Genomic DNA, 26682 nt, shown 5'->3' with positions numbered 1-26682 from the left:
CCTTCATGCCTTTGGGAGAATGCTTCCAACAACCACTGGCAGAGGCCATGGGGAGATGAGAATCCAACCAGTTTCCTACCTTTCTGCTTGATGCAAAATTGGGGCACCCTTTACACTATTTCCTCCTGTTCTCCAGGACTGTCAGCTCTTCAGGATGTCACCAAGTTGATAACAACTTGTTCTTTTGAGGAGGATTTGGGAGTTCAACTTACATCATGAGTAAAATCTTCCCTTATCTCACTCAAGCCTGGAGCTGTCTCCTGTGGCCACAACATGCACCACCTTGGTTCAAAGCACAGGATGACGTGACCATGGCAAATAGACGGCACTGCTATGAAGTTTCTTCAATGTCCACGAGCCATCCACCAGGAGAACGCACAGCTGAAGGGGGACCAGACTCTGCGTCTCTTCTGCAAAGTGAGCCAGATGACTGGGAAAACCCACATCAATCCTCTGGTCATGCACAGTACAGAGGAAGTCAAGGCTGCTGCAGAAGTGAACTCGCTCAGGAGTTCTGGAGCCGACTCTGGCTAGCCCCAGCCAGCAGAGCACGCCTCACTGGGGAGTACTACAAGGATGTTGCTAAGCTAATCAAACAAGGGCTCAGATCCATCAGGCCATGGGGACAGAGGCAGCAGTGGGAAAAGGCAGACCTGAGTTAAAGAGTCCCAGGGGCGCCCTGCAAGTCTCACCAGGGAAAACTGGTGCCACAGACTTTTGCCATTTCTACTTCCAAAAGCTAGGTGCTGATGACTGCTTGAGGGAGAGACAGAAGACACAGCGTGGGAGTCGTCGTTGTCTGCAACTCATCTCAACACATGCCTCACCATCCACCTGCTGCTTATGAGTCATGGAGCAGCAGTTTCAACATCACCTGGAAGCTGTTTTAAAAAGCAGTATCCCAGACCTTCTAAATCAGACTCAGCAGTTCCATAAACTCCCCAGGTGATTTGTGTGCGCATTAAAGAAAAAGAAGCACTAGACCCAGGCAGTCATCTCTGTAGAGGGGAGCGCAGGCGATCCAGGAGTGAAAACCCAAGTGCTTCTATGTATATTTATTTCTTAAGATCTTTCTGATTCCTATGTTTTCGTACACTATATGCAATATTTCAATAACATGGCACATGCATATTTTAAAAACTATAACCAAATCCAGTTTAGAGACCATTATCTAAAGCAGAAATTCCTAAACTTTCTTAAGTTATGAACCCCCTTGGAGAAACCAGTGAAAGCTATGGACCCCATCTCACATATGTGTAAAATTCACATCCAGCATGAGTTGACTCACAGACCTCCAGGCCCCACCTTGGCAGTACCTTTGCCCAAACACGACAGAAGTGGATCCTGGCTGTGTAGATCCTTCAACATACTTTGCAATAGTTTTTACATTGCAAGACTTGTCTGTTTGCTATAAACCTATTCAGCAGTGGCTCATTGCACGGCTACAATTCACATGTTACCCTGAATTTTAGCACACAGACTCAGTCTCACCACTGCTTGAGTCTTTCTTTCACCAAACTCCTAGCAGAGAGATTGATCAAGTGGAGAATTTGTTTGGTGGGAAAACATGCTACTAAGGTTTGTGTGTCCTTTGCAAAATGCAGCGTGACTTTCCATAAGTTTAATAAAACTCCATCTAATACTAATTACCAGAGCTGTGTGGTTTAAAAAGATCTATATGTATATAAACTCCAGAAGCATTTTAATTTAAAAAGCCCATAATTGCCTTAATAAAATGCATACTCACATGCACAAAGAGCCAAGGATTATAACAATAGTGTACTCATCACCCTTAAACCAACAGACATATGTAAAATTTTCATTACAATCCATGGCTACACTGGTTTGAAATGGACGCAGGCAGGGCACACTTCTGAAGAAAGGCTGCATGCGTTTGAAAATTGACAGTCCCTGTGTCTGAAACTTAGTCTCGCCTGAATCGTCCTTATTGTGGTTCAACTGTCAGTGTGGAATTGCAGCAAATATTTCCAGCATTAGCAGGAAGCTTTTTGTCCACCTTCTGAAAGATGAAACACATCCTAACACACAGGAGACGGTTCTCCAGACAAAGCCCCTTTAAGCTCTTTCTTGGAATGAAACAGATGGTTAAAGGAGATGGACTGATATCCAGGAATTCTCAAAGCTCAGAATACACCCAAATCCCCTGGAGAGCCTGACCAAAATGCTTATTCCAAGGCCTCGGCTTCACATGTGCAAGATGTATTTAGTAAGGCCCAAACCTTACATTAACAACAACAAAAAAAAACATACTTTTTTTTTTTTTTTTTTTTTTGAGATGGAGTTTCGCTCCTGTTACCCAGACTGGAGTGCAATGGCGCGATCTCGGCTCACCGCAACCTCCGCCTCCTGGGTTCAGGCAATTCCCCTGCCTCAGCCTCCTGAGTAGCTGGGATTACAGGCACGCGCCACCATGCCCAGCTAATTTTTTGTAGTTTTAGTAGAGACGGGGTTTCGCCATGTTGACCAGGATGGTCTTGATCTCTTGACCTCGTGATCCGCCCGCCTCGGCCTCCCAAAGTGCTGGGATTACAGGCGTGAGCCACCGCGCCCGGCTACATACTTTATTTTTAAGAGATTCTTTCTTTAACACACTGTAAAGAAATTAGAGTTCCTTTATACCCCCTTCCCCCCGCAACACTTTGCTCTATTATTAATATCTATATATTTTTTCTTAGAAACAGGGTCTTGCTTTGTCACTCAGGGTAGAGTGTGCACTGCCGTCCTGAACTCCCGGGCTCCAGGGATCCTCCTGTCTCAGCCTCTCAAGTAGCTGGGACTACAGGTGCAGGCCACCATGCCCTAATTTTTTAATTTTTTGTAGAGATGGAGTCTTGCCATATTGTTCAGGCTGGTCTTGAACTGGGCTCAAGCAATCCTCTCGCATCAGCCTCCAAAGTGCTCGGATTACAGGTGTGAACCACTGCTCCTGGCCTATTAGTAGTATTTTGTATTAGTGTGGCACATTGTTGCAACGGATGGACCAATATTAATACATTATTATTAACTGAAGTCACATTAGGGTTTACTCTGTGTCTTACGGCTCTACTGGTTTTGATACAGAATGTCACCTACTCACCATTATAGTAACACAGAATATAATTCCACCACCTTAAAAATGCCCCATGCTCCATCTATTCATCCCTTCCCCTAAGCCTGTATTTTAACAGACATGCAAGTGACTCTCTTGCAGACAGGCCAAAACTGTGAGAAATGTTTCCTTAAGTCATTAGACCTGGGTGGAAGAACTGTGAGCTAGATTGGATTCCGTTTCCCTAAGAATTAGTTGACTAAAATGTGACTACACAATATAAACTTCAAATCTTCTTAATAACTATTCTCGGCCCCCTCTGTGTTAAGGGACAATGTCCACATTAATCTAGCTGATCCCCAATGTTTCCTCCATCTCAAATCAAGGCTTGATAAAAGTTGTTACAACTTTAAGTTTCTTCTAAAACATCAAGTAACTCATGTCTTGTAGTTAAATGCCTACCAGCCTCAGGGCAGTCTGGCTCTTGGAAACTCAGATGGCTGGCAAGTGGTAAGAGTGAGCAGTATTAGGCATGCCGAATTCAAAGTATTATGGACAACACACTAGCTCAGCGTGGCATTGTAATCAGATGCTCCTCCTCTGGAAAAGCCTTCCGCATTGTCGAAAGAATCCGACAGAAGTGTTTCCTGGCTGAGTAGATCCTTCAACATACTTTGCAAAGGTTGCTACACTGCAAAACTTGTCTGTTTGCTATAAGCCAATTCAACAGCAGCTCATGGCATTGCTACAATTTACGTGTTACCCTGAATTTTAGCACACAGACTCAATCTCACCACTGCTTGGGTCTTGCTTTCACTAAACTCCTAGCAAAGGGATTGATCAAATGGAGAAGTTCTGTATGGTGGTAAAACATACTACCAAGCTTTGTGTGTCTTTTGCAAAATGCATTTTCCAGAGCACTTCTCATGCATTGAAACACACCTGCCAATCATTGCTGGGCTGCTAACCTCGCTGTTCCTGCGATTTCTGCTATGGCTCCCCAAGCCTCAAAGTGCTCTGAGACACAGGCTAACTCTTCATGTTAAATCAGCAGAATTTATGTTGGCCTTGAGGATTGTATGTTCCCTTTGGAAGATGACTAGAGCCTGTAGGGGTGGGAGTCTGACATCTAGTGTCTGTTTCTCTTCTGGCTTCATGTAGACACCCCCAGGCAACAACCAGAGTCTCTACCAAACTGGGGAGAAATCAGCTGGCACTTTGGCTTAGGTTCATGCAAGTTTCACTTTGTCTTTTCTAGACCACAGCTACAAGAAAGCCATGGTGCACTGAGAATAGATGGAATGAGAAGGTGACTAATTTGTAATTGTGAGACAATCCCTGCTGTAGACAGAGGCAAAAAGCAGGCCTTGGGAGCATCACTGATGTTGGGACCAACCTGAGTGAACAACAGGATTTCCTGAAGCACTGTGGGGAGGCTGCAGGAAGGGCTCATGTAGAGTCACCTGTAGGACTTTGCCCAGAGGAGGCCTATGTTTAAGGTGGTGGCATCTGTGCAATAAACATTTATGTAGCTTCTGTTGAGAGGCAGGCACTAGCTTGGGTGTTGGAGATCTAAGAATCAGACTGAGTGCTTGGCCCTGAGGGGCTTAGTGTTGGCTTGGGGCAAGTAGATGTGTAAATATTTGTATAGGGTTCAGCAAAGGCCAAAGCATGGAGAGAGGCCAGAAAAGGCTCCTTAGAGAAAGAAAGCCTAACATAGCATCTTGAAGGTGTCTGCCAGGCAATGCTGGGTTGGGCCAGGGAGATCAGGTAGTTCACACAGACATGCATGTACAAATACAAAAGACCCAACATGTAAAGGGAACTTGGCGTACAGTTTTCTATGCTAAGTTTCTACCAGGTGATATTTTCATCAAGACAATGATTATTCTGGGCACTTATTCTAAATGGGATTCTACAAATAAACCACCAATACCAAGGAAATGGGTATACAGACCTTTGGCCTTCAAGGGTGGAGGATTAATCAAAACTAGGTGGCTACAGGATGCTCGAATTACCTGCCATTGAATCCATAAAAACAGTAGACACAACAGCTGACAACATGAAATGCTGGCCCTACCCTCTCGTCCAGGTGTCACCTTCAGAAACTACACACAGGCAGCTGAGAACACTGGCTCTCTGTAGGAATGATCCTATCTCCAGGAAGGGAGCAGGAATTTGAAAAGTATGCTCAAGGCCCAGTGTTTTTGATAATGTATTCTGTAGCTAAAGTTTGCCAAAATTTGAGTTGTTGTAGAGCTACTAAAGATACAATGATTCTGAAAAGCCACATCCAATTTTACCCCCCAGCTCTGCACCTCCTCACCCTTCAAACAGGGTGTGAGATCTTTCAGGATGGGGCATGACATTTAAAAAGAAAAAAGTTTGGGCCAGGCGTGGTGGCTCATGCCTATAATCCCAGCACTTTGGGAGGCCAAGGCGGGCAGATCACCTGAGGTCAGGAGTTCAAGACCAGCCTAGCCAACATAGTGAAACCCTATCTCTACTAAAAATACAAAAATTAGCTGAACATGGTGGCCTGTAATCCGAGCTACTTGGGAAGCTGAGGCAGGAGACTTGCTTGAATCCAGGAGATGGAGGCTGCATGAGCCAAGATCACACCACTGCACTCCAGCCTGGGTGACAGGGTGAGACTCCATCTCAAAAAAGAAAAAAGTTTGAAAAATATTAAGTTAAAATATGTGAGGATAGAAATCAGTCATTTTCTCCCTGGAGAATTCAGATTTTGAACTAATTAAGGTACCAGATTTCCATATTAACAGAGACTATCCAAAAGTGTGTTGTACATCCACAAAAGCTGCATATGATACATTCACATGGGGGTAAACAAGGCTGCAGCTGGGGTGTTACAGGTAGGGCCCATCCATGCCCTGAGCCAGGAAAGGGAAATCTCACAGCTGTCTCTTTGGGGTGTGAAAAGGCTTTTTAAAACCCCCACAAAATGAGTCTCAAACACATCTCCCCACCCCTTGTCCCCTAAAAACAGGCCATGGTGGAAATTCTTAAGATAAAATCCCACAGTGAAAAGGCACCCTATGCAAACCACAGGCCACAGGAAAGAGAACAATCATTCTAACCTCTTCAGCTGGGTATACACCAAATAACCCCCTATCCCTTTGGATATTTTTTTTCTATTTTCCCTACGGAAAAATGCCCTTTCCTACTAAGTTCGGAAAAAATGTGTCCTACTCAAAAACGTGTCTGTGGGGCCAGACATGATACGAATTCCCTAACAACTAAAACATTTGTGCTTATCTTCACTGGGGCATGTAGCATTCCCACACCACGATGCTCTGCCTCATCTAGCATATTAATGTCGAAATACAGGATGTCTTTTAGTTCATTTTCCCCACCTCCCCCTTGAGGACACCACACTGAGAAGGTGTTAACTCTAAAATCTCACTTTATGTGCCACAGAGCATTGAGAAGAATATCCATGATAGGCAGTTTCATGGAACTATAGAATATTAGATCTGGGGGGATTTCAAAGATTACTTGATCTAATGATTTTTCAGATGCAAAACAAAGATTCAGAGCATTGGGGTTATTCGCCCAAGGAAATACAAGTAGAAAGTAGTCACTGATGTACACTCATTTAAATGTATTTGTTTGTTCAATAAATCCCCTTTTCTGTCTTTTATGATAAAATTGAAGCTTGGCTCCCTAATTTCACATTTACAACTGTTAGCTTGTCTTTCTTCTTGTGCTCCAGCCTCTCGCCCAACAAGTTCAATTCTCACTCAACAATTTTACAACCAATATTTTTGCTTCAAAATCCCCAGTCCCTGTAACCATGTCTTCAATTCTCAAGACAGGTACCTAACAAGTGTTTCTTCATGTACTGAAAAAAGAATAAATAACAATCAAGAATTAAATTGTCGGGCTGGGTGCACTGGCTCACAGCTGTAATTGCAGAATTTTCGAAGGCTGAGGCAGGGGGATCACTTGAGGCCAGAAGTTCAACAGCCTGGTCAACATGGTAAAACCTTGTTTCTATTAAAAACACAAAAATTAGCTGGGTGTGATGGCACATAATTCCAGCTACTTGGAATGCCTGTAATTCCAGCTACTTGGGAGGCTGAGGCAAGAGAATGGCTTGAACCCAGGAGGTGGAGGTTGCAGTGAGCTGAGATCAGGACACTGCACTCTACACTGAGCAACAGAGCGAGACTGTCTCAATAAAAACAAAAATTGCTTTCACTGTAGTCCTCCCTTATCTGTGGTTTCACCTTCACAGTTTTAGTCATCCATAGTCAATCGTGGTCTGACATTGGGTGAGTACAGTACAATAAGATATTTTGAGAGACAGAGAGAGAGACAAAAAGAGAAAGAGAGATAGACAGACAGACACACCACATTCACATATCTTATATTAGAGCATGTTGTAATAGTTCTATTTTATTGTTAGTTAACTGTTGTTAATTTCTTGCTGTGTCTAATTTATAAATTAAACTTTATCACAGGTATGTAAGTATATGAAAAAAAATGTAGTTTATATGGTGTTAAGCACAATCTGTAGTTTCAGGCATCCCCTGGGGGTCTTGGAACGCATCTCCCATGGAAAAGGGAGAAATACTATATGTACATTTTATGTGTTAGGCTTCTGGAGAACACAAAGAGAAATGAGATGCATCCTTGCATCTGCTTTAGAGATAAGTCAAATACTATCAATAGTAGACTATGGTACAAAAATGGTCCAAAAAGGACTTCTAGGAAGATGGGGGCCTTCCAGGTCTCATTTAAGGGGCAGCATGGCCAAAGCAGAAAGTCAGCCATATTGGGAACAAGGTTATTGCCACACTCTACAGCAGCCTGAACTTGAGCTGAAGAGAGTTTCATCTCTCCATGGCCAAATTCCCCATTGTATTTGATTCTTAGAAAAGTGAAAGCAGCATAGTAGGGAGCTCAGTTTGAAAGGCAAAAGAACTGTATTTTCTCTAGAATTTCAACATGTATATGTCCAGGACAGTGTCACAGGTATATGCACAAGAGCGACAGGGTTTTGCACAAACTGTGTGGATGAGCACATTTGTCCCTGTAGCAAGGCAGCTGCTAGAGCTCTGGAGGTAACCTGGGCATGAGACATTCAGAAGCCAAGCACGCAGGCAACCCAGTCAGCCTGTGGACAAGGAGAAGTGGAGGCGAGTGTGAACAGGGTGTGGCAGGGGCGTCCTGGCAGCAGCTGGAGCACTCTGGAAGGAAAGACAGGCTAAGCAGTCGCCAAAACACAGGTCAATGACCTCCAGTGAGGGAACCAAGCTACAGTCACTTGCCTATAGAACACTTAAATTATCTTCTATCAGTGCATCAGGAGCTGGTCAGAGTGGCTGTCTGACACCACACAGACCAAATAACGGGGTACCTGACACTTTTCACTCTTCAACTTGTTCAAACACTTCTACTTTCACAAGAAGGTAGACAGAGAAGCTAAAGTCACAATTCAAATGGGACTGAAGGCAAAGCTCTCAAGCTTCCTGAAACTGCCACTTTTAGTAGCCGTATGACCTTGGACAAGTGACTTCTCTCAGCCTCAGTTTCCACATCTGTAAGATGGGGGAAATAGCATGTTATAGGCCTTCCAGGATTTCTACAAGAATTCCATGAGATAATTCCTGAAAAGCAGCTGCCACATGAAAAGTACTCAATGAACATGAGTTGTATCATTAGCAGCATCAGCGCTGCTCCTCCTACCACCCCCTTTCTCTCTCTTTTCATTCCACACGTATTACTAAGTATACACAACAGGTCTGGTAGAAGAAGTCAGAAATGTGAGTAAAAAGACACAATCCCTCTGTTCAAAGATGTTCTGGCCTGTGGGACAAACAAGCCCAAAGGATCTAAGAGAAGCTGTCTGCAAGGTGTTACCAGGTGTCTGGAAACTCAGAGGAGGGAGACCTGATGTCTGTCAATGGAGGCTTCCTAGCCACAGTAGACTCTTGAAGGACTGCGGCAGGTGGGTGGCAATTGACCAGGAGCTTACGGACAGAGAAGACTCATGCAAAGGCTCAGTAACAAGAGTGTGGTATCTGTATCAAGGAAAATGTCTGTGGTCCAGGATGGCAGCTGGGGAGGGGAGAGAATGGGTGGGCAGTGAGGGGATGAAGGAGATGGCAGGAAATGAAGAAATGAGGCTAGGCAAGTTGATCATTTTTTAGCTTCTCAAATGCAAAAGGAGAGCCCACGACACACCATGCTCTGTGGTAGGCAAGGGGGATACATAGTATAGAAGAAAAGCAAGACCTGTGTCTCCACATAGTGTACAGGAAAGACAAGGCTTGTGTCTCCACAGAGCAGACCCTCCAACGTGACACCACGGAGGGAGGACCTTGTGTGTCATGCGGGTGGCATGGGGATATGATGTTGTGAACTGTATTTGCCACAGATGACCACGGCAACATCTCCCATCCCACATGCAAGGTGATCTTGCCATCCTCCCACTGGGAGGTGGAATCTCTGCACCTTCCTCTTGAATCTGGAGAGCCTGTGACTGCTTTGACCAATACAGTATGGCAGAAGGGACAGTCTCTGCCTTCCAAGGCTAGATGATAAAAGGTGAGGCAGCTTCTTTGTTGTTCACTGTATCCCTTGCCCTTGAGCCCTGAGCTCCATGTAAGAAGTTTGCCAATCCCAAGGAAGCCAAGCTATGTGGAGAGGCTGCGGCCATCCAATCTTCAAATCATCCCAGCCCGGGGGTGAGATGTGGGAGTGAACAAGCTTTGGAATGACTCTAGCCTTCAGTTATCAAGTCAATGCCAGCCCTGGTGTTTTCCAAGTAGAGGCTCCAGACATGGCGTGCCAGACACAAGCTATCTCCCCTTACCTTGTCCCAATTCCTGGTGCAGAGACCCCGTGAACATAAGGAGATAGTGGTTTCCAGAAGCTAAATTATGGAGTCATTTGTTGTACAGAAACAGTAACTAAAACACAGAGTTTACCCAGCAGGCAGGGAGGAACCACTGAGGAATGTAAGCAGAGAATATAATCAGATTTGTGCTCTAGGAAGATCCCTCTCACCAATATGTGGAGTGGATTTGTTGGACAGGAATTGAGATCAGAGGAAAGGAAATTAGTGAAAGGATAAATTGTCATCATCTGGGTGAGAAATACAAGAAGCAAAATGAGAGAAAAACCATAGTAAGAGATAATTCAAGAGATGGAATCCATCAAACTCAGTGACTGCCATTCCATGAACAAGGGAACGGAAGAGTCTACCATTCTGGGTTCTGGGTATGGGGAATAAATGAATGGTGGAAACACAGAAGAAAAACAGGTTTTGGGGAAGAAGAGCAGTTACTTTCAGACATGTGTACACAGCTTTAGTGAAAGTCCCGAAATGAGTGGCTGAACTCATGCTCTGACATCAGGCTGTCCAAGTTTGAGTCCCAGCTCGCCAACTCACCACCTCTGTGATCTTGGGCAAGTTACCAGTGCCCCCCAAAATCCCTGTGTCCCCATCAGGAAAATGGGAAGAGGAGTTCCTAGAACATAGAGATGAAAGTAGAATGAGGCTGGGTGTGGTGGCTCGTGACTGTAATTCCAGCATTTTGGGAGGCTGAGGCAGGAGGATTGCTTGAGGCTAGGAGTTTGAGAGCAGCCTGGATAACACAGCAAGATACCATCTCTGCAAAAAAAAGTTTGTAAAAAAATTAGCGGCTGGGTGTGGTGGCTCACATCTGTAATCCTAGCACTTTGGGAGGCTGAAATGGCGGATTTCCTGAGCTTAGGAGCTCGAGGCCAGCCTGGGCAACATGGTGAAACCTCTTCTCTACTAAAAATACCAAAAAAAAAAAAAAAAAAATTAGCTGGGCATGGCAGTGTGCGCCTGCAGTCCCAGCTACTAGGGAGGCTGAGGTAGGAGAATTGCTTAAACCCAGGAGGCTGAGATTGCAGTGAGCCGAGATAGCGCCACTGCACTTCAGCCTGGGGGATAGAGTGAGACTCTGCCTCCATTAAAGAAAAAAATTAGCTGGGTGTGGTGGTACATGCCTATAGTCATAGCTACTCAAGAGGCTGAAGCAGGAGGATGGCTTGAGCTTAGGAGTTTGAGGTTTTGGTGAGCTATAATCGTGCCACTGCACTCCAGCTTACACAACAGAGCTCTTAAGATCCTGTGTCATAAAAAAAAAAAAAAAAAAAATTGAGGATGAAAAGAGATAATGTACATAAAGCACAGTGCCTGGCATTAAACGTGTTCACTAAACAGTAGCTCGTCATGTTAATATTATTAACATGATCATTATTATTAGCTGTTATATATGCTTGGTCAGAGGCTTAGGCAGGTTCTTTGTACACTGAAGGCCTGGCTACAGGGCATTAACTGAACGCTGTTCCCAAGGAGCCTCACATACAAACCTGGTGCATGGTTTAGTCAACTGTAAAGTCCATGTCAGCTTCTAAAATAGCTATACCAGCTTGCAAAGGAGGGAGAAAATCCAGTCTGTTAGCTGTCCTCAATCTCTGTCGCTCTCCCTCTCTCTCAACTCAATGGTTGAGTGGTTTTAATTAACAACTCCCACAGAGTAAGGCAAAAGTCACTCGATTAATAAAGCTCTAACTTGCCATGTGCAATTTTGAGGTCTCAGGGTGGCGCTGAGCTTGTAATTGTGGGTTTTGTTTGGGTTTGCAGTGGGTGAGGGGCTGAGGGAGTGGAATTTCCTTAGAGAAATTCGGGTATCACATCTAGAAACTGTAGATGATTGAAATGCCCACTTTCATGAGATTTAACAACAGGAAGCCACACTGCGGTAAGGTGCTTCGGTAAATCACCGTGCAGAATTGGCTCTTGATCTGAACTTTCCTGCCTCTGAGCACCTCATCGGTTTTCATTTCCAGCACACACAGAACCAGTTTCACCCCCATTCAACTTTCTGCATAAGCACTGGGGAATGTTGACACAAGTGTTTCTCATGCTACAGTAAAGACCTGTGACATTTAATTGAAATTAAACACATAATATTGCTTTCGAGGCAAAGAGAAGTATCTGCCTCTGCCCGTGCCAAGCCTCCATGGTCCTTGCACAAGCATTCTCCAACTATTTTTTTAAGCTCCTACCTAATTCACTTCCCTTCTGTGCCTTACCCTTCTAAATGTCACCTTCAGGTCCCTTCATAGCTCCTTCAAATGGCACTGGGGATATCCAGGGCTTCTGACATTCAGAGTGTGCACACTCTTCCTTTTTGGTCTTGCCTTCCATATATTCAGATATTCAAACAGTGGGGTCTAGCAATAGTGAACTGCCAGCCTATAGGGTGCTTGGGAGCCCGAGCTTTGAATCAGCCTGCCTGAATGCTTGCTTCCACCAGTTACTCTCTGTGTGGTCCAGCCAAGTAACTTCACCTCTCAGAGCTTCAGTCCCCTCGATTGTAAAACGGGGACGAGAAACAGTCTCTATTGCAAAGAACCAATGGAAATAGTAAGTGAGACAAAGCGTGTAAAGAGCTCAACACAGTGCCCAGCACATAATAAAGTTTCCACAGCAGTTACCGAGTATGAATTACAGTGCCACCACGGCAGGACCAGCAGAAAGTCACGGGTGAGGAGGCGCAGCTGAGTCCTCTGTGGCCTTCCCCTTTCTCTACAGAGACACCACCACATTGATTTCATCCTATGCTTCTGACAACTTGAGTTGACTTCACCCTTTAAACTTTACTGCTCAAGTATGCCAGATTTCTAATTTTGAAACAGATGACTGGACAATTACAAGCACAAAGCTCTGGGAACGGGATACAGGACTCCAGTGATGCAGCAGAGATAACCACAGACCCTGTCTCCCGCTGTTCCTAAGATCAAGAAGTGAATGTGGGCTTGATTTATAGGCAGAAGGCTCTAGAGACAAACTTGGTGCTTCTCCTTAGGCTCGGAATCTTATTTCACTTTTGGGTCTCAAAAATCATCAGCTCTCTGGAGGTGTCCATGCCAGTGTGTCTGTCTCACTCTACAAGTTATTTCAGGATTAAGAGGAAAGGTCAAAACCTCCATTTCTCAGGGAGATTTCTTACCAAGACCTGGGGACTGCAGGAAGGGATGCAATGATTCTTCCGAGGCATGCATAGAGTCTTGATTTGTGGTCGTCTCCCAGGCAGGGTGCATTAGCCTTGAGCCCTTGCAGATGTTTATTCAAGCTGATGTGTTGTTCTCTTTGACCATGGGCCACAGGTAAGCTGCCTCCTCCCTCAGATGACTCATTCCCACTGATCATCTGGCAAGGCCTGCTTACAGGCTGAGATGGCTGGTTTTATGTGTCAACTTGGCTGGGTCACAATACCCAGATATTTGGTCAAACACTAGAGTCAAACACTAGATATTGGTCAAACACTACATATTGTTGCAAAGGAATATTTTAGATGAGGTTGACAGTAAAATCAGCAGACTTTGGGTAAAGCAGATCATCCTCCATAATGTAGGTGGGTCTCATTCAATCCATTGAAGGTTTTGAAAGACTGATGTCCTCTAAGCAAGAGAGGATTCTACCTCCAGATTGCCTTTAGACTTGAGCTGCAATGCTGACTCTTCCCTGGGTCTCTCAAACAACAGGCAGGCCAACAGGCTGAGAGACCCAGGGAGGAGTCGATGTTGCAGCTCAAGTCTAAAGGAAGTCTAAAGGTAGAATCCCCTCAGCCTGCAACAAGGGCACCTGAAGATTTTGGATTTGCTCAATGACATGACCGATTCCTTAAAATCACTCTCTCCCCATACACATACACCCAAACCCACACACACCTACATACACCCTATTGGTTTTGTTTCTCTGGAGAACCTTGACTAATTCACAGACCAACTCTGATCCAGCCAGAAGCCATTTGGCCATTGTGCTCAAGAATAAGATGTTGTGCCGGCCATCATCTTAGTGAATGTCCTAAATAAAAGACTGAAAAGGCAAACAAATGTAATAACTCCAACAGGGTTAAAGGAACCACCATGCTACTTGTGCCAAACACTTTACAAACACCATCTCCTCTACTCCTCCTCACACACCTGAGAGGTGCACTACAGTTCAACACCTGGGAAACAGAGGCTCAGGAAAGGAAGTACTTTCCCTATGGTCACAGCTGCCAGTCAAGAAATGTGAAGTCAGGTCTTCCGCCCCCAACTCTAAAGTTTCTTTCATTGCGCATTTCTTCCAGAGCAGCGTGATGAGAGGTTCATGAGCTACCAACAAAGCTTAAGCTTTTTATCTTGATCTGAGCACAGGCACATATGGCCTTCTGTTTTGAGTCTTTCAACATGGGCTGACTGTCTCAGGGCCAAAATACTCCCAACCTCATCCAAATGTTTCTTTTCATATTCACCTCAACTCGAACTTGGTATTCTCCAACCTTCCCATCATAAATCTGGTGAGTCACTCTGTAGCTGCTGGCCCTTGAAAAATAACCAGGAAGGGTATTTTCAACCTGAGTGATCTGCATGATTAAGATAAAAATAAATGTGGGCCGGGTACGTGACTTATGCCTATAATTCCAGCACTTTGGGAGGTCAAGGCGGGAGGATTGCTTGAGCCCAGCAGTTCAAAACCAGGCTGGGCAACATAGTGAGACACCATTACTATATAAAACGAAAAAAAAAAAAACATTTAAATTAAAAAGAAAACAAATATGAACTGTGTTTTCTAGATGAGAACTATGCAAACGCTTAGCAGGAAAAATACGGGAGCACAGGGACTGTGTGGGCCCTCAGGTCTCTGCCTTCCAGGTCCATTTGCATAGCGCTGAGTAGAGAAAGGAGATGCCTACAGATCACTGCCCTCCAGCAAAGAGGGTGTCCCTGGGCTGGGCGTGGTGGCTCACACCTGTAATCCCAGCACTTTGAGAGGCCAAGGCAGGTGGGTCACTTGAGGTCAGGAGTTCGAGACCAGCCTGGCCAACATGGTGAAACCCTGTCTCTGCTAAAAATACAAAAATTAGCTGGGCATGGTGGCGGGCACCTCTAATCCCAGCTACTCAGGCGGCTGAGATAGGAGAACCACTTGAATGCAGGAGGTGGAGTTTGCAGTGAGCCAAGATGGTGGTATTGCACTCTGGCCTGGGCAACAGAGCAAGATTTTGTCTTAAAACAAACAAACAACAACAACAACAGAAGAAAAAGGTGGCTCTAGAGGACGCAGGAATGCATCAACGATAGCAAAGCAAAAAGAGCACCAAAGTCACACTGAAATTGCAGGATACAAAGGAAATGTGACAATAAAATGGTAGGCCACCTTTTTCAACTCTTCCATGGGCTTAATTAAGTAATGATTACACTCTAGGGTCTTCATTTTCTTTATTAATAAAAATAACATAAAGCCAGAGTGTTGAAGTTATATAAGATACCTAGCACACAGAAGAGATGCCATACATGTTAGCCCCCATAAGCCATCCAGAGCTCCAGAGTAGGAGAGGATACATTTTTCCTGTACATGTAAGCACACTTCACAAAGTGTGAGCTCATGGGCCCCCGGTAAGAACCCTGAATGATCAAAAGTTGGCACAAAAAGTAGAGTATCAAATGGTCCAGCTTTGAGAACAAATCACTGACTCCTCCTCTTCTCCATCATGTCCCAAGGCACAGTCAGGGGCCTGGAACTGACTAGACACTTATTAAATACTTGCCGACTTGACTCAACTAACATGCAGAGTCTCGGTTATGTTGATTAATGGACTTATGGTAGAATTTCCCTTGGTTAAACACCTGGGCTCGTCTGAGTAACTCCCAAATGCTCACTGTGTTTTGTTGATGCTGCTTACCAATGAAGAGCCCCGGAAGGGCAGGAGGTCCGTTCCAACAAAACAGCAGACAGTCCAGACGGTGAGGGGGGAGGAAGGAGCACCTTGCTAATCCCGCTGTGATTAGTCACAGCGGGCTTCTCTCGCCCAGCATGGTAGCTGTCAGCTGGAGGGTATCGTGTTCATGCTTCCCACATGAACCTCAGTTATGATCTTATCCCTAAGGAGAGGTCTCAATAGCTTCTTACCCACTGGGGTCTGGGGAGGAGTTATGGAGGGGGAGAGCATGAAATAGGTTGAGTGCTTTTATCCTGCACCATGCACTGAACTTGGTTATATCCGATTGAATGTAGGAAACATCATCATTATGAGGACGCTTTGGAAGGGTCTCCAATGCCCCAGACACTGCGCCGGCACTTGGCCTGTGTCACCTGATTCAATTGTCACCACAACTCCAGGCACTATTATTCTCATCTGCAGATGAGCACAGTGAGCTTCCCAGGAGGGGAAAGTGAGAACACACAAGGTCCCCACAGGATCTGCTCTAAGTTTCAGATCCACTTCGGAGCCCTCACATTTTGCCTTTTCATGGTAACATTCATCGCCATCTGCCACTGAGTTAGAAAGAACTGTTGATACACAAGGTGGTCTTCCCCACTGGGTCCCGAGCTTCTCCGGGGACAAGAACTGGCAGGTTGTGGGACTGGGTTTTCCTAAGGCTTCTGGAATCATATTCTACACTCACCTTAAATATTCAGCCAGCCCTGGTCTGAGGGTGGCCTGGAAGGCCTGAGGCAATCCTGGGGGATGGGGCGGGTGCTAACCTGCAAGAGAGAAAGCTGGGAAATGACAAAGGGCCCCCGAGGACAGACATCAGTTCTTTCCCAGCAGTTGCAAGACAGGCTGGAGCCTGGGAGCCGTGCTTATCTCCTCTGTCTCCTTCGTGCCCCTTGCCTAACTGGCCTCCATGTCAGGCTGAGTTTAATGTAAAAAGTGCCTTTAACCTCACTGTGTATCTGTTCCCCTGGTCTTACCCAGCCCTGTGCCTCTGCTCCGTGGAATCTGTAATAGCTTCTCACCTGAGCCCACTGCCCCCTGACCTCCATCTTGAATCTGCAACCCACCCAGACACTATCCTTATAATAGCATGCCAATCCTGTATGTCCTCATGCTACTGGTCTGCCTGGGCCCTTGTTTATCCTGCGAGGCCCAGCTCACATGTCCTCAAGGTGCTACCACTGCTGCTGGTGTGGACAGTGGTAGACAATACGGTAGTGAACCCTGCTGAGTGCTTAGAGCATGCTTGCCAGGCTCTGGGCTGAGAGTGCACACCATGGTCTCACTGAAACCTCACATCAAACCCACGAGGTGGGCACAGTGAAATTAAATAGGTTTGCTCAAGGATACATGGCTAAGAGTGCTGGAACCAGCTCCGGACTACAGGTCAAACTACACAGCCGCCGCTTTTCCCACCAACCACCACTTATAGTAAGGGTCTTTGTGTTCCAACACAAGCTGTCACTTCCGCTCTGGCCTCCTTCGCTCGCCACTCTTACGCTAACCTACACAGTGCCGTGTTGCATGATCTTCCCTTCACAGCGTTAGGATCTTGGCGACCTGGCCTTATCTATTCCCTTTGGCCTCAGCGCTTTCAGCATAGTCTCTGCCATATAACAAGCTCAATAAACGCTTTTTACACAAGATTGTACTGCCTTCTGTCTCAAGCCTTCCCTTGGTAGGCCCAAGGAAAGGTTTCCAGTTTCCAAGGCCATGAAAGCCTGTGCTTTGGAAAGCTATGGGAGGAGGAGATCTATAAGGGTAGGAGGGCAGGCAGGGAGCAGCCCCTTCGGAGACCTCTTAAGAAGGGCCTGAGACTGACTTCTCCCAAAGCACCTTTTTGTTCCCTTCTTTTTCCTTCCTATAGGATGCAGTGGTGGGAGGGAGGCAGGAAGGGAGTCAAGCCTCAAAGCTGGATAGGAAATTTCCAAGAAATCGAGGCCCAACCCTGATTTCTTGAGAAGACAACGCCCATTTTTTTTTTTTTCCTCTCTCTTCCCCATAAATTACTAAGCCAGCATTTGCCATTAGGCATCTGTGGCAGTCTGGGCTGCCTGCATCAAAGCTAGACCACACTCATTTTGCCATGGGGCTGTTCTCCAGTAAATCTCTTTTTAATCCAGGTCTCAGCCTGCTAAGTCTGTTGTCACCAGCAGTGGACAGAGTGGATATGGGAGTGCTGGGGAATTTCTCCTCCTCCGGTGAGCTGGCAGCTCACTTGTTCTTTCTCCTCTGATGAGAGTGCCTACCCAGATGCTGATAAGGGCTAATAGGTTTCCCGCACTCAGTATATCAAGTGGATCCACTGTGGATGGAGAAGAGGCGTTCAGTTGATGCTGCCCCAGCCATCAGGGACGACTGATATTGGTAGACACAGCCATCCATCCGCCAAACCACGCATGTCAGAGGACATCACAACCACGCAGGGAAAACTGTCATTTGTTCTGCAGCACTTGGGGGAAATTAACCTTGCCCTCTGCATGACTCTGCGCTTGCTTACTCTACCTAGAGAGCTGCTTAGGAAAACAGGGGCCATTGTACTTGCCCGGGATACTTAACACCAAGAAAAATATCAGACAGGGAAAAGTATTTATGATTTCTATGAATTCATACATGATTTTTTTTTTTTTCTGAGACGGAGTCTCGCTTTTTCACCCCGGTTGGAGTGCAGTGGCCCAATCTCAGCTCACTGCAACGTCCACCTCTGGGCTCAAGTGATTCTCCTGTCTCAGTCTCCCGAGTAGCTGGGACTACAGGTGCCCACTACCACGCCTGGCTAACGTTTTTGTATTTTTAGTAGAGCCGGGGTTTCACCATGTTGGTCAGGCTGGTCTCAAACTCCTGACCTCAGGTGATCCACCTGCCTCAGCCTCCCAAAGTGCTGGAATTACAGGCGGGAGCCACTGCACACGGCAGAATTCATACACTATTAAGAGCTGTCAGCAAGTAGACACTGGGGGAAGCAGAGGGGCACAGAAAGACCCCTAGACTGAATCTGACCCAGCCCCATCACCAACCTATTGGGCTACTCTGGGCCTGTACCTTCAACTCAGAACCTCATTTCATCTTTTAAGTCTGTCTGTGTTAAGAGGAGGGTGGTGCATTAGGGGCAAGTGATGTGCTGTGACATAATGAGACATGTGTATTTGTCTCTGCTCCTAGTTCCTGGCACAGCGCTCCTAAGTCTCTGGAATTTCTTGATAGGGGTGAGAGGAGCATCTTTTGTTATTCATAACAAACCCCTTTCAAACATACCTGGGCTCATGCTACTGAGGTGACTCTTGGAGGAAAGGAGCGGGTTGTGAAACAAACCAACCACGTAATTAGGGCATTGGAAATTTCCGCCCTGCCCTCTGATCTCCAAGACAGTAAGGCGGGTTGGAGATGGACTTAATTGCTAATAGCCAATGATTTAACTAGTCATGCCTACATAATAGAGTCTCCATAAAAACATTCAACTATGGGGCTCAGAGAGCTTCCAGGCTGGTGGACACACGGGGGTGCTGGGATGGTGGCATTCATGAAGAGGGCATGGAAGCTCCATACGACCCCCACAACTTGCCCTATGCACCTTTTTCATCTGGCTGTTTATTTGTATTCTTTACCATATGCTTTATTACATACCAGCCACAGTAAATAAAAGTGTTTCCTTGAGTTCTGTGAGCAGTTCTAGCAAATTACTGAATGTGAGGGAGGTCATGGGAACCCCTGATTTGCAGCCAAGTTGGACAGAAGTGTGGGTAACCTTGAGACCTAGGATTTGTGATTGGCATCTGGAGGGAGGTAGGGAGGAAGGGAAGGAGGAAAGAAGGGAGGGAGGAAGGAAGGGAAGGAGGGAGAGAGGGAGGGAGGGAGGAGGAGGGAGAGGGGGAGGGGAGGGAGAGAGAAAGAGAGAGAGAGAAAGAGAGAGAGAGAGAGAGAGAGAGAGTGTGTGTGTGTGTGTGTGTGTGTGTGTGTGTGTGTGGTGTGGCAATCCTGTGGAACTGAGCCCTTAACCTGTGGGGTCTAGGCTAACTCTAGGTAGATGGTGTCCAAATTGAATTACAGGACACTCAGCTGGTGTAGGAGAACTGGTTGGTGTGGGGAAAGCAACCCACGCATCTGGTGTCCGAGTGTTGTGAAGATTGGCTCCAAGCCCTACAGATGGGTCTGTCCACACAGCTGAGTCTTTAGCTGTCCTTGACAGCTCAGTCTTCCTAATCCCACTGAGAACAGCTCACTAGCCGGCTGGCAACCTGAATTTCTCAAGCCTTCCAAGAGTGCCAAAAGCCAAGATCATATCAGTGGGACTGGCCTACAGAAACAAGAAACTATCCTTTCCAAATCTCAGAGATGCCTGCCTCACCCTGCTGGAACCTGACTTGAATCAGTGCCTTTCAGGACAGCCTCTTCTAAATTCATTTATTTTGGCTCCAGGGTGCATTAGGCTGTAAGGAGTACTCTGGCTTTATCTCCCATCACTCTGCCAGGAACAACAGCCTATCACGGTCACTCCAGGTCTGGTCTGGAGAGATCCACCAGATAAAAAGGAGCCTTTCGTGCTATTAATCTACCCCCTTTGACTCAGGGTGCTGCCTGTTATGTTCTGTGCTGACTTGGTGAGAACCACTTCGCACATTTGTCCCATAATGCCAGTGAAGGAAGGAAGAGATGAACAGGGGCATGCCTATCATTCACCAGTCCACATGGCAAATGGCCCCTGTTCTCTCTTTATCTTGCACTGTCATCTCAAGCTTACGGGGGCAGAGGAAGACCAAAATGACAGGGCCCAGAAGGAGGAAGCCAGGTGGCTGGGTCCTCAACCTCAGTGGGGCTACAAGAATAGGCACAAATTCATTTAGAGGAATATGATTGGTCTTGCTATTTTAAAGGTTCGTTGTAGCATTCATTTGACAAGTTTTTTCTTCTTTTCTTTTCTCTTTGGAGACAAGGTCTTGTTCTGTCACCCAAGTTGGAGTACAATGGTGCAATCACAGCTCACTGCAGCCTCAACCTTCTGACTCAACTCTGCCACCTCAGCTGGGACCACAGGAACATGCCACCATGAACAGCTTTTAAATTTTTTGTAGTGACAGGTCTCACTATGCTGCATAGGCTGGTCTTGAACTCCTGGGCTCAAATGATCCTCCCATCTCAGCCTCCCATAGTGCTGGGATTGCAGATGTGAGCCACTGTGCCCAGCCAACAAATATTTATCAACTACTTACTATGGAACAGGCAGGCACTGTGCCAGCCAATGAAGATACAGGAGCAAGCAAGACTGATTTGACCTTAACCTTTAGAACTTGTAACAGGTTTGGGTTTTGTCCTTCCTGTCATAAACATACACACATACACACACACACACGTATACACAGGCACGTACAGACACTAATAAACCAATTCTGATGTAGTGCTACCACTGATATTACAGATACAGCAAGTATCAAGGAAGCATACAGAAAAGTCACTGCCTCTGCTTGGATGAGAAGACATAACCTGACAAGCAATAAAGAAAAAGATACAGGGTATTATACATGCAAATAATGCATGAGAGCACAAAGCACTCTCTTAGGAACAAATAATACAAACAAAAATAAAGTATAACAACTATCCATACAGCATTTGCATTGTATATTATAGGTAATCTAGAGATGATTTAAAGTACATAAGAGGTTGTGCATAGGTTATATATAAATACTATGCCATTTTACATGCAAAACTTGAACATCCACAGATTTTGGTATTTTCTGGGGGTCCTGAAATGAATCCCTCATGGACACTGAGGGATGCCTTTAATTCAGCACGAGTGAGTTCCTCAATTTCTGAAGAACAGAGTCTCCCATCAGGCATCTGTGCCCGTATTTATTGATGGAGTAATTCCTGCCATCGAAGAGGGAAGACTGCAGCCCCTAAAAAGCTACTGTGGAAGACCAAATGCTTACACCCTGTTTTCTCTTCACACTAGGCTATTGATCAGCCTCATTCTCCAAAGCCAATATCTTTAGCCCTAATTATCACCAGCCAGGAGCTTTAAACCGACACCACGACTCACAGTGAAAAGCAACTGAGACCACAGCATCACATCCTCTGTCAGCCACTAGATGGACACCACAGGCTAGGCTGGCTTTAGCTGAGTGCTCTGTAAATAGAACCACTGGGTTTCATAGTGTGTGGTAGCAAGTTATGCATAAAGTCCTGTCAGGGTAGGCATCAAGAATAGACCATTCTCAAAATATTAAATACCTGGTATGTCCCAGTCTCTGGGGTTAGAAAAATAATGAGCGCTGTCTGCCTGCTAGGAACTCCAAGTTTAGTGGAGAAGGACACGCACGTGCGCGCGCACACACACACACGCAGATTCTTGCCTGTTCTTTTCAAGCTCCATCTCAAGTATTCAAAGGTTAAGAACTTGTCCCAGTTCACTTGGCAGAGCCAGGATTAAATCTCAATCTGTTTGCCTTTTAAGACCATACTCTTTCAATACCATCCAGTGCCTGTCAAACACATCCCATGCAAAGTGAAAGGCTTACGCGTAGGGTAGGTGTGAAACAAGACTACCAGAAACACATGAGACAGACCTAACTCTGACTGGGACATCAGAGCGGAGATGTTTTCTTCAGAATTAGTCAGTCAGATGGGCATAAGAGGAAAGGAATTCCAGGAAGAAAGCAGCATGTCCCAAGAGGCAGGGCTTTGCAAATGCAGGAACCAGCCTTTGGCACTGGCAGGTAGCCTAGAGCAGTGGGAAGTCTGGAGTGTGTGAGGGAAATGTGGCCGGGGTAAGTCAGGGAGGGCAGATGAGGCAAAGGCCATTAAGAGCCTCCACATTCAGTGAAGGCATCCAGATCTGTTCCCACAGGCAATGGGAAGCCATTAAAGTTCTGAGAGGGAGAAACTTCTGATGTTAAATTTAAAGGGTCATTTTTTTTTTCCATAAAGGGATATGTATTTATACCTTGGAACATTATACAACTCAGTGCCTCCTTTGAAAAGAAGAAAAAGTCCTTTCAAACATATGGACATGGGATCTGTCCCTTTAATTTTATTTTGTACCATATGGCACTTTGAATTTTTAGAATATGAGTAGAGGATTGACTTCACAGATCAAAACTTAGTAAGAGAAATCTCATCTGTTATTTTAATTTCGTTCCCACTACAGCCAATGCCCAATTTATCAGTCCAATAAAAGGAACGGGTAAGATCAGATAACAACTTGTAAAGCACTTAGACATGCCCAGTATATACCAGGCACAATATAAGGATTTGATAAACACACACACACACACACAGTCAAAAGGCATTTACCCCTTAATTTCTTTTTTTTTTTTTTTGAGACGGAGTTTCACTTTTGTTACCCAGGCTGGAGTGCAATGGCGCGATCTCGGCTCACCACAACCTCCGCCTCCTGGGTTCAGGCAATTCTCCTGCCTCAACCTCCTGAGTAGCTGGGATTACAGGCACACACCACCATGCCCAGCTAATTTTTTGTATTTTTAGTAGAGACGGGGTTTTACCATGTTGACCAGGATGGTCTCGATCTCTTGACCTCGTGATCCACCCGCCTTGGCCTCCCAAAGTGCTGGGATTACAGGCTTGAGCCACCGCGCCCGGCTACCCCTTAATTTCTTAGGTAAATTCCATGGTAATAAAGTAATTACAGCCCTACCACAGGGAGAACTGAAGGGTACACACAGGTGTGCATGTGCACACCAGTACAGAAAATGAACTACAGGCATCAAAAAATAGCTGTTACTCCAAGCTGAGGTACAGCGTCACACTAAAAACAGAGGTCTTAGGTTTTTGGAAAACAGAATTTATTTCCATATCAGATTTTCTAAATAAACTTGTTATAAGCCTTTACAAGAACTTTCCTCAAAGAGCCTCTGTACAGATTGATATATTCCTCATACACCAAGGCTATGTTTCTACTAAGCCAAATAAACATCTGGACAAAAACTTTAATCATTTCATTGTTTCCAAGCGCCTGGATGTTTGAGGGTAATAAGACATCTAGACTCTGACTGGGATTTTGGTCTTTATCAAATATAACTGCAAAGAGAAATCCAACTGAAGCTTCAAAAACCATATTACTTGTAGCGCTTCAAAGCTCAGGCAAGTCAAATGGCATGCCTAATGTCACAGAGCTGGCAGGAGGTTGGGCAGGGTTTAAGCCCTGGTCTGTCTGATATGATATTCGAGCCTATATTTCTTCCACTACATCAACTGCCTCAACAATGCCTTATTTAGAAGATTCTGAAGCACAGAATAACTAGCCTTTCAGTATTTACAGCCTTGCCAGTTTATATGAAGAACATGATATGAGTAGAAAAGACATTAAGTGTCTTGCCCTGAACTCTGCATGTAAACACAAACTGGTAACATTGCCTTAAAGCAGAAATTCACATGCATTTCCACAGAGTGGAGACAGGCTTAACACGTGTTCTAGAATGCTACAACTAAAGGAGCATTAGGTGCCATCTGGGCTACCTCTCCTGATGCTGAGGGTAAATTTCTACATTAAAAGGAACAGAAAGAAAACCAGACCAAAGTTCTCCAGTTTCAGTAATTGGGTGCTTTGCTTACATTTCTGAACTTTTTATCTACACTTGCTCTAAGTGCTATAGCACATGTTAAAACGTAAGCTTGGCAAAGCCGGAACTGAAATGTAAACATTGGTGCTTTTAAGCAAAGGTAAAGGCTGTGGTTTGGATGGTTAAAGAAACCAGGAGTTTCTCGCTTGGCTATCGCTAAGCTTCAGGTTAGAGTGTTTCAATGTCTCCACCTTGTGGACATAATCAACACTACATCAAAATAAATCCACTGGCCATCTTTGTAGAATTAAAAGACTGGTTTGACAATAAAATAAACTCTTTATTATAGGGCACAAAAACCTCAAAACAAGCCAGAAATTTTCTAGTAGCATGTGAAAATTGGAATTGATAAATCTGAGTCCATGCTAGATACCAAAAGTCTTCTAAACAATAATACAAAGATTAAATTACAGGCAATTCAGTTGTAATAGGTGTATGCTATCATTTTTCATGTTTAGGGAAAACTAGAAAAAAGTGATGCTCTGAGTTGACAAGATCATTTAATTTCTCAGTCCATTAACTGCCCCAGCCACTCCAGGTAGCCGAAATGTGTTGTATTGTAAGGTGTTGGGGCTCAAAAACACTGTAAAGTAAAGGCTCCAGAAGCAAAAGTTTTTCTCTGGCCTTCTCCTGCCATCCGGTCTCTCAATCCTATTTCCCTTGAGGTCAGCCATAGAAACTAGAATCCCTCTCCCCCCAGGTGGGCCATAGAAATCAGATCCCTTTTTTCCCAAAGCCAGCCATAAAACCTACAAAGTACTCTAATTTTCCCTCTTCCTTTCTGTGTGAAGCTGGCCACAAATAAATTATCTGGCCCACCTTGTTTCATTGCAGAAACTCCGTTACAGAGAGGGCTCTGCCCCACATCCCGGAGGCAGGAACGCTGCTCAGAAGGACCAAGAATGATCTAGACAGACAGGCCTGCTGGGTTTCCCCACTCCATCTATTGGCATTAGATTTTGCCCAATCATGTTTCTACACAGCTGCCCATACTTTGTAGAGCCTAAGCATAAAATTGGACTATTTCCCCTATATCTTTGGGTATTCATTCTGAAGGCTCCTGTGCATATACATTAAGTACATTTATATGTCCTTTCTCCAGTAAATCTGCCTTCTGTGAGTTTTCAGTGAACCTTCAGAGGGTGAAAGGGAAATTTTCCCTTTGCCCCTACAAAATGTTTGACGGCTCCTGTTTCCAAAGATTTCACAACCAAGATAGTTCTAAAAGTGGCAGGCTGAAAGCCAAAGCACCTCCAGGCCTCTGTTTTTAATTAAATAAAAGAACACTTCTAGTCACAGAGGTAGACCTGAGGAAAATTAATTTTGAAATAAACTCTAGTAGTTATACTATTTCAATACAGCAATAAAATGTTGGCAAGATGAAACACTACTACCCTTAAGGGAAATCAGCTCTGGAGCCACTAGCCCTGGGCTCTGCCCCTAATAGCTGCAAGCCCTTGGGCAAGTAATTTAACCTTCCTGGACTTCACTTTGCTCATCTATAAAATAGGGATTATGATAGCATCTACCTCAAAGGACTGCTGTGGAGATAGAACAAGAGAGTATAAAGCGCCTAGCACTGCATCTGGCATATAGGAGAGTTTAGCTATTATTATGTAAATTATAAAAATACTGGCTCACCCATCGGGTTTTTGATCATTATTTTTATGGAAATGAGTGGCACAATTATTAGTTCTGCTTTTCCTTATCTGTAACTTTAATAGCTAGAACATTCAAGGTGGAAAAGATCTTGGAGAACTTCTGGGCAAGTCACATTAACAGATGAAGGAAGAAGTCTCGGGCAAGTGAAATAACTCACTGCACCCTAAGTCTGCACAGTGATCTGAGAGGGGCACAAAAACAAGATGCCAGCCAGGCCTCGTGCTGTAGTCAAGGCAGGCTCCATCTGAAGGGTCCCTCAGACATCATCTCATCACTCCACTTCACTTCACAGATGAGCACTTAGAGGAACAGGGAGGCTGGGTTTGTTCACTCATTCACTGATTCACATGTTCACTGATTTCGCAATATTTATGAGCTCCTATTATACACAACACACTGGGGATTCTGTGGTGAACGAGCAAGGCAAGTCCTGGCTTTACGGTGCTTACTGCTGCAAGTCGGAGGGGGCCGGGGGGCAATAAAGGATCAACACATAATCAAGCTCATTTCAAATAGTGATACGCTTCCAAAGCAGCCTGCTAGAGTCGGAGAGATGCCTAGGGCAGGAGGCAGGACACACACCTACCTCTAATTGCACGGTCAAGGAGGTGTCAGCTGAGCA

General features: G+C 45.2%; 1 protein-coding gene across 7 annotated transcripts in view; it reads right to left on the bottom strand.

Moving 5' to 3' along the window:
• The window catches only part of NAV2 (neuron navigator 2), a 404334-nt gene that overhangs the window by 146345 nt on the left and 231307 nt on the right, over nucleotides 1-26682 (bottom strand). The gene's annotated exons all lie outside the window — the stretch shown is intronic.

Source organism: Sapajus apella, unplaced genomic scaffold (assembly GCF_009761245.1).
Source record: "Sapajus apella isolate SASKATOON/1434 unplaced genomic scaffold, GSC_monkey_1.0 scaffold47, whole genome shotgun sequence".
Lineage (NCBI taxonomy): Eukaryota > Metazoa > Chordata > Mammalia > Primates > Cebidae > Sapajus > Sapajus apella.
The sequence above is the reverse complement of the archived record's forward strand: the minus strand, read 5'-3'. Positions and strand labels throughout refer to the sequence as shown.